The following is a 14,955-nucleotide window of genomic DNA, read 5'->3' on the forward strand; positions in this document are numbered from 1 at the left end:
ACTTCACCATGGGTATTTGCTGGGTTTTTACCCTCCAAAACAAACGTTTTAAATTTAACATGGCTGCTATCACTGAGTCTGCCCCCAACAGGCCTGATCGTATGCTGGGGGGAGTTTCTCAGAAGGATGGGAAACGTATCAAATATTTACTGTCGGGTGCTAGCTTGCAGTGACATACACTGCATGAATTTAACATGGCTGCCGTAGAGACAAAAGGAGGGACTGTGAGGAGTACGCTTCCTGCGGTGTAGACTCAGAGAGACGAGGGTCCTGGCTGGGATGTGAAACAACACGAGGAGAGGGCTGCGGTGCAGCAGTTTGATCTCTGCTGCTTCTGCTTTTAGTCAGGCAGGGAGTGCACCACTGAGTCTTAGTGTTGCATATGTGTTTGAGTGTGTGCAGCCACTTGCATGCGACCACCAGTGTTTGTGCATGTGTGGTAATGTAGCTCCTTGCACGCATGCATTTGTGTGTGTGTGTGGTGCCCTTGCATGTGTGGCAGTGTGTGTTTTTGCTTTAAATTACGGGTGCTGTTTGTTGAGTGGTCCAGTGGAGCGCACAGTGACAGATGATGTAAATTATTAATTGCAGTCTTTCCTGTAGCTGAGTGTGGTGGGCCTTGTCCTCCTTCTCGCTCCTCTCTCTCCTTCCCTTACTCCTTAATTCTCTTTGTCCCTCTCCTTGCCCCTTCTGTCTTTCATCATTTTCCTTTCTTTCGATTTTAATCGGTCTTGCTTTCAAACATCAACCTTGTTTCTGTCAAAGCCACTCAACGCCTTTCCCATTTGTATTTGCTACTCCTCTCCATTCCCTCCATTTGTATATGTGCGTTCATTCCAGCGTGGGTATGGAATCATTGCCAAACAAGGCTAAGAATTTATTTTAAAGTTTAAAATACTTAAAGGGCTGTCAGCCACAACAACTGCTTTATGAAAAACATTCATATTATTCTTTGTGGAGCAGAACAAACACAGTAACAAAGACTTACGTAATCTTCTTCATTTTATACTCCTCATGTATGTCTCAACACTGTTGTGTGAACTTACAGGACCAAGTAAGTCAGCAGAGGCCCAGACTGAAGTCGGCTTTGTTTTTGACTCTGAGCAATCATGAGTAATGCTGATTCTGCAGATGCCGAGGTCAGACCCGACAGATTCAGGGTGTCGGGACCCGTCTGCCCTGGAAATCAATCGTTTTAACCTGTGCAGTTTGTCACAGACGACGACGACGACAATGAAGGCCACATCTGGGATGCTTCAACCTCCCGACAGAAAGTCCAATGCATTTGATTTTTCTTCTGCCTTCTTTTCCATTTTGCACGTGAAAAAACTTGAGCGTAAACAAAGAAATGTCAAAGGGATGGAAGAATGATGAAGTTTGTGGAGCTCTAGCAACAACATCGGACATACAACACACCAAAGCCTTCTAAAACAAAGATTTTTCCAAAATTATAAGTGTTTTGCACAAATTGGCGTTCACCTTCACCGTCCATCCGTCTACAGACTGATGTGATTCACTTAAGGGTTTCAATCTAAAAAGGAGGACTGTTAAGCAACAATGTTCATCTTTACCTCTTGCACACACACACACACACACCTACAAACTCACTGCTTCACCTTTCACACCCACAACACTCTTCACTCCTCTGCTGCCAGCTCATGGAGCATCACGCATTTTGCACATCCAGAAGCTCCTGCTGCCCTCTGAGTGCCACAACGTGTTCACTTTCCCTACTTGCAAATGGCCTTTGCACACACGCACACACGCACACACAGTTGAAGCAGCCTTGTCTGGACTTGTTGAAGTGGTGTGTGTGTGTGTGTGTGTGTGCGTGTGTGCGTGTGTGTGTGTGTGTGTGTGTGTGGTCATCGTGTATTCTGGGTGGTGACAACACACCTGCTGACACTGTGAGTGGAATGAGGGGAGGAGAAAAATTACCTCACTGCAAAAATGTTACATCTCATTAATTTTTCACTTGTCCGTGTCTCGCCACAAGTATCTCCCATCATGCATTTGGTGTTTTTCAAAATATCCCTCACTGGAGTGACAGAGAGTTATGTTTATCTTCTCCCATTTTTCTTTCTGTGTGTTTAAACATATTTATATCGATATATTTGTCACCTCATCAACAGCTTATATTTCACATTTTCCAAGTTGTTTCAAAAATTATCCAGAAAGTCTCATATCCACTTCCCCGATTGAGGGAAGTAGATTATAGGGTTGCAATGACCTGACTCGTATCTCTCAGGCATGCTGGTTCATAAGTTAAACCACCTTACAACCTAATTAATGATTCACTTTCTGAGCGTCTCATAAAATATTGTGTTTCGTCTGCGGGAAACCAAACCTTGAGTTTAAGGAGTGAGTCTTCCAGAAGATGTTTTTATTCATATTTTCTTTGAATTTATGACAAATCTCTTGGTTTGTTTCATCTTCTGTTCATATTGTAAATAAAGAAATGTGATTACGTAAAACAACACCATAAATTCTCAAGCAGATTTGAAACTGATGTAGATTAATTTGATTAAAACTTGTGTTTTTTTCATCTGATGACTGGGCTCTTACAAAGCAACACTCTATAGTGCTATCATGTTCTTTTATGATCTATTTTTTATCATTTTTCCATTTCCCAAATCAAAAATTTATCTGCATCCAGCCTCTCTGTCTGACTCTGGCCCTGAGGGGGGAGGGGTTGGAAGGGCTCAGGGTATGCCCCAGTCTGCTCGGGCAGAGGAAACGGGCACCCTTGCTCTACGACCCCACCCTCACCTTCACCCTCCTCTGCTGGTGGGTGGCAGGAGGACAGAGCCCCATCCTGGGTTATGATTTCCTGTTTACTTTTTTATGAGGACTCTTGCCTGGGTGGCCTTGCCCGTCTCTCTCCGCAGAGCTTGTCTCGTTCGTCCACATGAGCTTCATTTCTTTGACCAACTTAAGCCTTCTCCATGAGTCTCCTTCAAAATATCAAGCACATCCTCATAGTGAGCGCTTACTTTACTATCAGACCAAACATCTGCAGAGAATACAGGCTTCTTCGTCAGATTCACATCTTCACTTTGTAACTGTTTCCAATTTTGCAGGAAGTGGGTTCTGCATAAACTTGTATCGCTGCGAAGACTCTAGCAGTAATTTTATTAATATGAGAAATAATACAAGCCAAAGTCTTTGCTCTTTATCCCACTAATGACACTATTTTTTGCTTCCTGTCCTGGCAGTGTGTCCTGAAATGAGGATAAAGATTAGCTCTAAAGTACGCATGCTGCATTAAAATACAGTGTATGAATGCATAAATTTGCAACAACTGTAAACTCTTAAACTACTAAAAACACACAAAGGAAGACATCTATGAAAAAAGGTCACACAAAGACAGTCCTGGTGCAGAAGTTCTGCAATTGAAGGTGCAACCCTAACGAAGCTCAGACTCAGACACTATAAGCGCACACTCAAATAGTGATACACTGAGACACAGAGAGAAGAGCAGTGTCCATTGATTTCTGGATGAACATCGATCACATGCACAATTAATTGTTCTTTGAGGCGTAGCGTCTCTGATCATCATCCGACTTCAGGTGGAGATCAATACGGAGAGACGAGAGCGTGGAGGAGAGGAAAAATTCAAAACCTTGTTTTACCAATCAGGGAAGAATAACAGTGTTTCATGAAGTGATAGAAACCTGCATAAAGAAGTGGTATATGATCTGTAACTGAAGCAGAACTTTCTGTACCACCTACAGCATTCACTGCTGAAACATCAATCATTCAATCAAAGCACCAAATCCCAACAAATGTTATCTGAAGACTCTTTACAAACAGAGCAGGTCTAGACTTTACTCTATGTTCTATTATTAACAAAGACCCAACATCAAGACAGGATAAGATCCAGTCCCATCTTACAGACAGGACTCAGTCTGATCTCATCTTAATCCACCATGAGCAGAGCACTTTGCAGCATTTAGCAAGTTACAGTGGCAAGGACAAACTTCCTTTAACAGGCAGAAACCTCCAGCAGGATCAGACTCATGTTAGACACATCTGCTGAGACCGAGTTGGAGAGAGGGATAGAGAGAGAGAGAGAGAGAGAGAGAGAGAGAGAGAGAGAGAGAGAGAGAGAGAGAGAGAGAGAGAGAAAGGGAGAGGGAGAGGATAGTGGTGAGAAGGATAGTAGTAGTTGGAGCAACTGCAACATACGTGCAGTATGCTTGAGTTGCTCCGCCATGTTGTATTGATGAATTAGCACACCGTTGTCTCTCCGTATCCAGCTAAATGGGAAATTAAAGCGAACTGTCACACAGTTCTGCACTGAAACTGCATCAATAATTCAGTCTTCCCCCCGGTCGACTCGAGTTCATACACACATGTCATAATGAAGAGATGTACACATGAGGAAAACAGTCTATATAATGATGATGCTCACAGACGAGTAAAAACGAGAACACGAGCTCGACCAAAACACACATTCAGGAGTTCCAGCCTGGCTTTGATAGGAAGGATCAATGGAATGTATTTTTCACTCTTGTAAAACAAAACCTTTGACAGTCACCTGTTTGGGAGATGATGTAAACCGAGGTTAGATTAAAAAAATATCTTAGAAATGTCCACAGTTAACTTCAGTCCAATGGTTCCTCTGGGATGCACTGTATGTCTAGGTTAACCGTACTGTCTCTTCTTGAGTATGACCCAGTGCAGTCCTGTGACCCCTTCACTGGGTCAGGCTTCGCTCAGGTTAGTACCAAGATGTCGGAGGTGGACACACACTGTAAAAGGACGCCACCAGACACTAAAGGAACTGAAAGTCGTAGCTCGAGGTCTAGCTAAGCAGTACCTCCAGAACATTACCCTGACCGGGATCAGGGTAGGTGGTATCAGATCCAGGCCCAGTAGAGCTTCCTGGAGAGGTTTGCCTCCTCCTTGGCCTCTCAGAGGAGCTCTGTGCTCGCATTGGTACCAAGACTTCTTAGACTGAGACCAACTACTTGCAGTCTTTTGCAGCTGCATCAAAGTGGTCCAAAGTATGGCCAAATAACTTATCTAAAACATGCATTTCTTGGTGTTCAGTTAAGGAGAAACTCAATCAGCTTTTGAAACTTGTAGCTGTTTTTTAAGCATGGAACCACAATTTCTAATGCACTCTGGATTTCAGTAACCAACAGGCTTTTGTAGAACACCACCTTGTGAATTTCCTGCTGCATTAAGTAAAAAATAATAAAAAAGAGGAGATCAACAAATGACAAATTTGGGCTGCCTGCTTTGTGGCATTTGCACCACCAAGACTGATGGTTAGCGTTACAAAACAAATCAAGAAACCACTACTGTGCGGCTCTGGAAGTGCAAAACGAAGCCTTAAGACCAGGGGTACTCAAATACAAATCTTAAGGGCCCCAAAAAAATTTTTCAATGAGGTCCATCCAATTAATGAGGTCGGTCAGACCATATGAAATAATACTGTAATATTCAAAACAAAACGTCCTTTTCGTTTAAAACAACAACAAAAATATGAACTACAGTTGTGGTTGTGTGTTTAGATGTGTCAAGAGTCCTGCTTGCAGCTTGATATAATGATTTTAGTGCATTTATTTTGTAGTTCTTACCTCTGAATTTTTAGGAGAGTTTCTTCAGAATTCCTATGCTTCGTCTTATAATGCCATTTTAAATGGGAAATCTTCATCACAGCTATAGTCTCCTGGCATATTAAGCACATGGGTCTTGTGGTGGTTGGAGGGTGAGTGAATTCAAAAGTTTCACTCCATTCTTCTTTCAATCGCTGATTTTCACCATCCACTTTTCTATGAGAAGCGAACTTGGAACACATCGTTTTTGTGGTTTCTAGGGTCCTACAGCTGGCAAAGTGTCAATATGCAATTTGCTCCATGAACGAAAGTGAAAGTTAAAAATTGCACGCGCAGCATTGGACTCTAAGTGACCCAGTAACAGCCTGTCTGCATATTGCTGACATGGAGACAAGTCCCGGTAAACATGCAGTGACCGGACCAAAACAAAGAGTGAAGGAATAACAGTTCGGGGGACACAAATAGGCGGCCGGTGGCCGGATGCCGCCTAATGAGGGCCTCTGCTTTAGACTATGCAAAGTGACCATCTAGAACTCTGAGTTGTAAACAATCGTAGTGTTGGAGAATTATTTTCAGCTCTTGGCTCATTTGGCAGTGTGGAGATCGAAACACAAACAAGGGAGAGAGAGAAATAAGAATCACCACTCCCCCTGTCCTCTAACTGAGCAGAAACCAAATCAAATCTCCGATGACTTTCTGTGAAATTCAAATTCTACCCCAAGCTGAACTCACCAGGGAGGGAAGGTTGATAAAACGAAGGACGGCAGAATGATCGGAGGAGAGCTGAATGAAAGAAAACATGGTCGAGGCGATGTGGATGATGATGATGTGAGCAACGGCAAAGCCCAGCGACTTGTCAGTCGGGACGAGATGTGATCGATGCTTACAAATCATCTATGAAAGCAAAGAGAAACATGGAGAGTTAGAGTGAAAGAGTGGGACGAAAAGAGGAGGGAGGATACAGGATGACTTCACAGGGAGATGTGAGTGACGACGACAGACAATCTGATGAAGAGTGAGATGACAGCAAAGTCCTCGTAATCAACTTATCGCCCTTTCATAACAAAACTCTCTCCTCTCCCTCCCTCACTATCCCCCCACACCCCTCCTTCCTCTCTCAATCTCCATCTCCATCCCTCTTCCTCCACCAGGCTTCAAGCTTCAGAGGCGAAGCTCCATCTGATCAATAATGGATGCTGCTGTCTCCTACACTGCTGGAGAAGGGCCGGTACATTAGGTAATGCAGGGGCTACATTTAACTGGATGGGCTTGTTAATGCGTCCCGCTGGGGAAACACCCTCCCAACGCCACCCCACCCTCTGAACCTCCCCCTTCTTGCAATACACATACACATGAACTCACCCATCAACACTCCCTGCCTGATCCCACACCCATCGCCATGCAGTGCAACTTTTTCCACAGGAGGAGTAGTTGAGCAGCATTCGCAGATTATGGATCAGAGTATAATCTGAGATGTTGGAACAACACCTAGATGGCATGAGAGAGTAAAATGTGTCAGTGGGTAATAAACCTTAATAAACAGATAAATGAAGAAGCTGTGGTCCTCCTGGTTTCTATTGGATGTGTGTGTGTTGTCTGAAAAGTATAACTGTTGAGCAAAACTGGGGATGCATAAAGGAAGAAGTGCCCACATGGAAAGGGAAAGGAGCAGACTGAATTTGCAAAGGTGCATGCTCATAACAGGGGAAATCCTTTCTTTTTAATTACCTCTGCAAACAAATATTTGTGCTTGAATTTAGAGAGTTCAACCTTTGATGTTGTCTCCGAATTCCAACTCTAATTTTCCTCCCAAATCGTAGTTGGGCCGTCAGACACAAAAGAGGAAGCCTAACATCTGTTGGGACCACTGGAAAGCCTGAAATATTGGTAATCATGCTTTATACTTGTCAGCTTACAAATGTGACAACCCTGCCTGTTAGATGTTTTGCAGCCAATTACCTAATGGTGCTTTCAAACAGGGTTGAGCATGTTCACAAGGAGAGACCATATGAATGTCCTCCTCTTATCGTAACAGCAACATCATAAGTCACATTTTCCTGAAAGCTTTGAGATCATAAGTTGTGACATGTCTTGTGACGTTTTCAGAAACAGTGGAACCCATGGAATCCATTTTCATACACATACTGTACATTACGCTATTACCATAGACTGTATAAATAATGGACATAGTATCTGTGACGTCACCCATCTGTTTCTGAAGCACTGTTTTGAAGCCAATCATCAGCGGGAGCCATATTTGAAACTCGAAACTCAACCTAACTTCTGTGGAGCTAGTGTGAGGTAAAGGGGCGGGGTTTGAGCCTCCTAGCCAACAGCTACAGATGCTCGATGAACTGCAGTTTATAACACTTCCACATGGGCTTCATATTTTAAGTATGGTAGTTGTTATTTCTAACTAAGCAAGAGGGTGACTTGTACAACGTAGTTTGATTAACGTTGGCCATGTACGGGACCAAAAGGAGGAATGGCAAGTGTTAATCTAGATCATTAACTTTATTGTGTCTACTTTTGATCCTCTACACAGTGTTTTAGCACAAAGACAAATGTTAAATTTAGTAATTCAACATACGAAGGAAGAAGGACAACGATGGTGCTCTATTGCCGTTACCCAAGAGTTGGGTTCCCATTCGGTTACCACATGAAAGCCAAGCCTTTCATGCACATGATTCCACCACTTGACTTTGCAACTAAATGAGCTTCAATTGAAGGCATCAGGTGCCAGTGAGTGTGGCTGGGCTGTCGTGGACTGAGATCACCTGGACCTGGTGTTCTCAGTCCATGAGAGCAGACCTTGTTTGGACATCAACAACTTTCCCATCTGTCTCCACATTGGAGACAGATGGACAAGCCATTTCCCATGCACCACGCTTCTGATTTATGTTATGTCTTGTAATTTAAATAACATTATCCCTCTTGTCAAAATATCATAAACAATGAAATAAATAATATTCAAGATGTTTCTGTTGTTGCTTTTTTGGGCACTGTGCTCAAACTTCTTTGATTCTAAGAGTGTTTAAGACAAAATCAAAACCTTTTAGCTGTAATAACTCGGACACCATGAAAGGTTTGGTTTGGTTTTTGGCATCAAAGAGCAACCTTGATGAAATTTAACCCTTTATTAAATGTGTACCACGTTCTGTTTGCACCGTATTGCTCTGTCTGATAGCGTACGCCTTCCCCATGAGATCCAGATCACATTGGCACTTCACGAAATCATGGATGTATCAAGATCTAGGTAAAGAGACATTAATCGAAGGAAACATGAATGTCCTAATGCAGCTGTTTCTTGTTTGGAATTGAAGGAGTCAAGCCAGCAACACTTTGTCTCCTAGAGGGATTATTTTCTCATTTTAATGTGCCTTACGCTGACTCCCTCCCCCATATGAGGATGTCCTAATTGGTGTGTATAAATTCAAGGTCCAACGCAAGGATTTATATGTATTTCTCATCGTGCCGTGTAATACTAGAAACTCTGGAGGATTTGTATTAATGCATAAAAGAGATAATCCTTGAAAACATATGTCGAGGTGATGCAATATGCATGCCATTGTTGGGGTGTATCATGTCTGCAAGAACTGCACAGCAAATATCATGTTAGTGTTTGTGCATCAGTCATGATGGATCCACAGCTTTTTATTTAGGATGCAGATTGTAGCAGGAATTGAGTCGGACAAACAGGCTCTTCCAAAGCGCCCCACAATCCACAAGTTAAATCAGACCAGATTTTGGTCAGAGATGAAGAAAATCAGTTTCTAAGTTATTGCTACAAATTTTGTTTGGTCAGAATCCGTTGAGCTGGTGGTTTCTCCGCAAAAAAAGACAATCCCTGAATCTTTTCTGTTTGGTGTAATGTAACAGCGTCTGAATCGTAGGCAACAGTTTGATAAAAAGGTGCGTTTTCACTTTCACTTTTCCATGTGCAGATTTATGCCCAAGGTCTCGGGGGCGACGGCACATCTTCTTGTCACTCCTCTCTATTTGAGAGGCCCTGGCTGGCCCCTCGCAGCCCCTCGTAGCCCCCAGATGAAAACCATGATTGGTCCTCTGTGGGAATTTTAAAGGCCCCTCAATTAGTCGTCCGTGGATCTGCCTCTTATCCCCATTCTGCATGCGGGCCTCGCCTGGGGTCCTGAACCCAGAGCTTCACTTGGCTCTCTTTAACGTGACGGCTGGACTCACCTTGCCAGGCGACATGTATCATATGCAAAAGAGAAGCAGGGCGAAGAGAAGCAATGAGCACGAGAAAGAAAGGAACGAGACCGGTGTGCAGAGAACAGACTGCATGAATATATCTGCATGAGAGAGCAGGAGAGAAAGCCCAGAGAGCATTTATAGGATTGAATTGTTCTGAAAGAGACATATGGAGTCAAGACATCGGCAAGCTCAAAGAAATCTCACTGATAATCTAGTTGTCTAAATAACTGACAAACAAAGCAATTCTTCAGGTGTGACAGTTGCTGTTACCTGAAACCTTTATCTTTCCTTTACCTCACACAAATGAAGTCCTAACCCAACAACATGTGGGGAACTTTGACAACAAAGTCATACTGCTCCCTTCAGGGCAAATGTAGGCAGTGGGCTGCTGTGGTCAAGGTCACCTCTGAAAAAATGACTGTCTCCATCATCATCTTAAACTAAGCAACAAGAAAGAAGCCCGTGCCCAAAAGCTGCAGTTCCTCAGGGGCCCACTTGAAGCTGCAAAAGCTAAGAAACCCATTTCACTGGAGATGTGAACGCAACTGTGGAAGTGGGCTTCTATATAACGGCATACCCATTCAATTCTGAGCGGCATGGAAGCTGTTGAAGTAGGAAGGCTGGTGAGAGGATTGTTGCTGTTGTCCCTGAAATTATAAAAAAAACACAGCAGCATGAACGAGGAAGGACTCAATCGTCTGCATGGGACTTGACCGATTTCTTTGCAGATTTGTAAACCAAGTACGTGCATTTGGCAAGGAACAATGCTTCTGGTGTGGAAGCAGACCACTCGAGGAGGTGCTTGGTCACTGTATGAAACAGATGTGCTTAATGTGACAATGCCTTTAGTGCACACGTCTAGTTGATCCAAGCTGGATATCCATCTGATGTTGCATGGAGGGAGCGGCCAGACTGACACGGAGCTCAGTCTTTGACAGGTTGACCTGAAGGTGACGTTATCTCCTTCATCAATTTTGAAATAACAGCAAGGAAGGATGAGATCTAAGCTGAGTAATCAGTACTCTGAATCATTTTGGCTAAACGAGGATGAGGTAGAAACGGTAACATGATTGTGCACGCTCACACACATACTCCACTTCTTGCATAAGCCAGTGCCCCACTTTGTCCACTCCAGTCAAAACAGTCCGAAGACTGAAACCCAAACAACCACACAACAGAGACAACCTCAAGCACTGAATACGTTTTACATTATCACAGCAGGAAGGGACAAAAAAAAAAAACACACCTCGGACATTCAGTTTCTTTAGGGGAGAGCTCATTTAAATATAGAATAAACAAGAATGAGATTAAAGATGGAAGAAGAGAGGGAGAAGGTGGTTTGGGAGGATTAAATACACCCTCATCCCTCCAGTCCATGTTAATGACCTCTGATGTGCGAGGGAAATAAAGGAGAGGAGGAGGAGGAGAGGTGAAGGGTGAGAAAGGGCGGCAGGTGTGGCTGTCATAATCAATATCAGACGCATGTCTCTGCTCTGATATTGAAACACACACACACATGCACACCTTTGCTCATCCATTTTTGTTTCCTTTTTACCTCCTACAGTTCCTTTCCTCCTCTCCTCATCTTTCATCCCTCACCTCCTCCCCTCCTCTTTTCTTGTCATCACTTCCTTCTTTACTCTTGTCTGCAACCTCCCTACAAGCTTGCTTGCTTACTTCTGCTCCTCCTCCTCCATCTATCCTTTCTCTCCTACTCCACTCTCTCCCCCCTCCTCCCTCGCTCCCTCCCTCTGTTGCTCTTTCACCCTCTCCACACTTGTCGTCCCGATTATGTAGATGAGTGTTTGTGGCGGGGCCCTAAAAAGCAGATTAGGGCCAGGGAGCCTCTTGATTGTGACATGGCTATTCCACAGAGGCCAGCAGGAGGGCGGCATTAGCTCGTGCATGACTCTGTGCGTGTGTGCGCGTGTGCGCGTGTGTGTGTGTGTGTGTGCGTGCATGTGTGTGTGTGTGTGTGCTTCAGAGTAGTGCTCATCTCCATCCCTTGTGTGTTCCCTCATCCTGACATGCTGCTGCTGGTGTCTACATGGATGATTGTGTGTTGCATGCATGTGCCTGTATGTGTGAAGGGAATGTGTGTGTGTGTTTGTGTGTGTGTGTGTGTGTGTGTCTGTGTTTGTGTCTAAGCATGTGAAGGGGCCAGAGTCAGAGTGCAAGATGGCAGGCCACTTAGTGAAGGCCTGTGTGTGTGTGTGTATATATGTGTGTGTGTGTGTGTGTGTGTGTGTGTGTGTGTGTGTGTGTGTGTGTGTGTGTGTGTGTGTGTGTTCGGTGTCCCAGGACAGGTCTTAATGGGAGTCATGGCAGTTGGACAATGTACCAGATGAAAGTGGCACCACTGGCTGTTATGGGATGCACACACACACACGAACATACACACAGTATATTTTATATTGTAGTCCATTGCCTGCTACCTTTAATGGAATACACTTAAGCCACACCTTTATAACATTCTGCAGAACAAGGAATCTACGTTGTTGTTTAGTTATCTTGGAATAACAAGAACACATTTTATGAAAAACTAAAATCTGCTCAGTATTATTTTGGTTTGAGGCATTGGGACATGATATTGTTAACGTTTAGTATTAAGTCGATGTTGCACTGGCACATTACAGCTCTGCAGGTTTTTAAGCTCATTCTGATCTGCAGGACGTTGCAGAATTTCTCCAGGGTCAGCTGAGCCAATAGTCCGTGCTTTATGAATATAAGATGATGCATCTGCAGCGCATTCAGGCTGGCTACGTGGCGACTTAAGAGATACTGTATTGCTACCCCTATAGTGCAACTGATGAAGTAAGAGTTACATTTCTTCAAAAGAATAATGTCCAAATTCAGGGTTTGGATCCTTCTTCTTCCCAGGTAAACGACCTAAGCGTAGATGCTCCGAGTGATGGGTTTTCAGTTTTTTTTGTAATGATCCAGATCGAATCGGTTCTTTTCGCTCCCAAACGTCCTTTCATGGTATCATTCAGCAGGCTTTTAGAGATCACTGGGTCCCACCAGCTCATCGAGATGTCTGCCACAGTTTTGTGTTCCTGCAGTGAAGTCCTGCTGCAGCTTCTTCATCATCTTTATTCCATTTTATGAAGGGTGCCAACAAGCATAAAAAAAACACTGCCGCCCCTTACTTTGAACCAGTTAGATACACTGTGTTATCGTTTTCTTATTTTAAGCACAAGATCAACATTTCAATCTTTTAAATACAGTTATAGCCACATAACGGATACACTACAACAGCCCAGAGATGGAGTTTAGGCCACAGCCTTACTGCCTAGCAAAAGCTGCATTGCTTACATCTGTCAAACAATAAGCCACACCCCTAATTATGCACAACTCTTGGCCTTCATATGATCAAAACAACGATAAATAAAGACATTTCATATACAGGATCCAGTTTTTTGTACCAGGTTGTAAACATGATGGAGTTTCCTTAGCTTTTCGAGCCATCCTCAAGTGGACACTCGAGGAACTGCACTTTGTACTAACGCTTCAGTCCTCAACAGAGGTTGCTGCTTGGATTGCACATTATATATCTTGTTTCTGTGTATGGGCAATTATCTGTAGGGCTATCTCTTGGTCAGCTCAGTGTCACTCTGCACTCTCAAATTTGCCAGGAGTTCGTGCTTGTGTTTGTATGTCTGTGTGTACGTCTGGGCATCTGTTTGTTTTCCTGCCCCTCTCTCCATCCCTCCGTCTGGTGTTGTTCAACCTCTCTCAGCCAGCTGCAGCGTTGCCCTACTTTCAGTCATCTGCCGTCTTTGCATTTGACAGCATGTTTAAAGAAAATTAATATTTCAGCTAGTGAAGAAGCGAAAGCTTCCATCTGACGTGTTTATCTCTGCTCGTCAGGCGGACAATAGCAAGAACTAAATGTAAAATACAAATACTGAGACATCTTTGTGTTGAATTTCCAAGGCCTCTCTTTTTTTAAACTGAGCTCCTGCACAGGGAAGAGAAAATCCAGATTTGTCAGTGATAAGATTAGAGGGGAAGTCACAGGCAATGATATGCTGAACAAAGCTTTAATTTTTCAAAAAGACTTGGTCCATTAAATTTGCAAGTGCCCGTCTCATTTTTCAGACAATGTTTAAACACTGTAGCTGTTTTAATTCAGAAGCCCGACTGTTTCTTCCTCACACAGATCTTGTTCTTGAAGGAAGTCAAGTGGAGGAGAGAGGCAGTTCAGTCTGTCTTTCTCTCTGTGAATGAAACAGTTTCTTATTATGTCTCATTCTCCTGATGGCTGCTGATGCTGTGGAGATGAAAACGATGAAGAGCACAATGAATACCATCTGCGTCTGCCTCTAAAGCCTAAAACATGCAGCTGATCTGACATTTAATAAATACGTAATAAAACAGCCACATTACTTGTTCAACAGCTCCTTTTCTCTGACCCTGGTCTTGAAACGTATCTGAACTCAAGTCAGAAGACAAACAGCTTAATCATCTCATAGAAGAATATATTGGAGTGTTTTTCCAAGTCACTCACAAAGGATGTGATTCACACAATAAAGCCACAATACATCACAACATGTATTGAAAGTTCTTGTCAGATAGTGTTCTCATGGCTCTGCAGTAACAGTCGTATGGTGTACCGCCCAATTCCAAAAAAGTTTGGACTTTGTGTAATGTTGGTAAAAACAGATTCGGATGATTTGTAAATCATTTAAAGGACATATTTCATTGAAAATAGTGCAAAGAAAACAAATCAAATGTTGAAACTGAAAAATGTTATTGTGCTCATTTTAAATTTGATGCCAGCAACCAGTTTTTAAAAAGTGGGAGCAGAACCATAGAGCTCTTAGAAAGTTGTGTTGTATATAAAAACACCTGGAAGAACATCTCCCAACTAATGAGGTTAATGACTCACAGGTTAGTCACATGACTAAAAAGTACACTCCAGAGGGGCTGAATCTCTCAGAAGGAAAGATGGGAAGAAGTTCACCACTCTGTGAGAGACTGTGTGAGCAAATAGTTCAACAGTTTCAGAATAATGTTCCTCAGAGTAACATGACAAAGAATGAGTGGATTTCATCGTCTACAGTTCATAACATCATTATAAGATTCAGAGAGTCTGGAGACATCTCTGTACAAAAGGAACAAGGACCAAAACCAAGACTGGATGGACCTGATCTTCAGGCCCTCAGGCAGC

General features: G+C 43.2%; 1 long non-coding RNA gene across 1 annotated transcript; it reads left to right on the forward strand.

Annotated features, from left to right (window-relative positions):
- The first annotated feature begins 5,944 nt into the window (after positions 1 to 5,944).
- LOC117812443 lies at positions 5,945 to 7,119 on the forward strand. The gene is made up of 2 exons (XR_004631217.1): positions 5,945 to 6,550; positions 6,719 to 7,119. It is a non-coding gene; the product is annotated as an uncharacterized LOC117812443 (long non-coding RNA).
- The last annotated feature ends 7,836 nt before the right edge of the window (positions 7,120 to 14,955 follow it).

This window comes from Notolabrus celidotus, chromosome 5 (assembly GCF_009762535.1).
Source record: "Notolabrus celidotus isolate fNotCel1 chromosome 5, fNotCel1.pri, whole genome shotgun sequence".
NCBI lineage: Eukaryota > Metazoa > Chordata > Actinopteri > Labriformes > Labridae > Notolabrus > Notolabrus celidotus.